The sequence below is a fragment of the Mytilus trossulus genome, chromosome 2, assembly GCF_036588685.1.
Source record: "Mytilus trossulus isolate FHL-02 chromosome 2, PNRI_Mtr1.1.1.hap1, whole genome shotgun sequence".
Taxonomy (NCBI): Eukaryota; Metazoa; Mollusca; class Bivalvia; order Mytilida; family Mytilidae; genus Mytilus; species Mytilus trossulus.
This window is the reverse complement of record NC_086374.1, coordinates 30389576-30390720: the sequence shown is the minus strand read 5'-3', so window position 1 is coordinate 30390720 and position 1145 is coordinate 30389576.

The following is a 1145-nucleotide window of genomic DNA, read 5'->3' as shown; positions in this document are numbered from 1 at the left end:
TGTCAGAATAATAGGATAAAAAATAAAACAAAATAAACAGTGACACCATTTATCATTGTCCTAGAATGAGCAAACCATACAATATTATATGTTTAGTCCCATTGGGTATTAAATTAATACACTCAACTCTAAAAAAAACCACTATTGGAATGAGATTGTGAAGTCATATAAATGGTAATTTATACATTTAGAACAATATCATTGCTACCAAGAGAATGCTAGAGTCTACCAATTTCATCAGATTCATCTTTAAAATTGCTTTTAATATATCAAAGCAATAAACAAGTGATTAGCATTATGTATATTGATTATATATATTTATATTTTTGTTATACATGTTGTACTATTCAAGAAATGATTTATGCATATTTCATTAATTCCCTTTTGTTATGTTGCAACTCTCGAGCAAAGCTGATTATAAACTGCCTTTGTCATGGTGAAAATTAAGGCACTCTTAACCATTTTTTTTATCTTTCCAAAAGTTTTTTTTTAAACTGTTGCAGATTATTCCTAAAACTTTTGGTGTGCTCAATGAAATTGATATCATTAAGCTTTTGTTTCTAAGTGTTGGCGATTTCGTATTGCTTTTACCTAGATCAATCAAGGATTTTATGGACATATAATCTAGAGAGATCTTTTCAAACATTTTCCTACTGAAGTTACCAGGTGGAGGTTGTTTGATGCATGTGTCTCTGTACCTATGCAAAATAAACAAAAACGTTTGTTTGTGCATTCCATGCCAGGAATACTAAAATATTAGTCTGACAAAATTAAAGCAGCCCTGACCTAGTTTCATGCCTCAGGGTCTGTTACTTAGTAATTATGCATAAGTCAACATTATTTGGTTCAGGATTCATGTTGAAGACATTGCTGTTATAATAGTTAATTTATTCTGTCCTTTAGTTAACATTGACTATAAATCCTATGAGTACAGTTAATGATACTCTGGATAAGGAAATCATTTATTAAAAAATCTTCATTGATAAAAATCATTATAGCCTACAGTACTTATAGTGATTGATGATCATAAATTAAACAAATTTTCATTGTGGAGGAAGGCAAATGCATATCACTTCTAGGGAAATTCCCTAATGAAACAATTTACTGATGCAGAGAAAAAGTTCAAATAGTGTCTAATTCCCAGG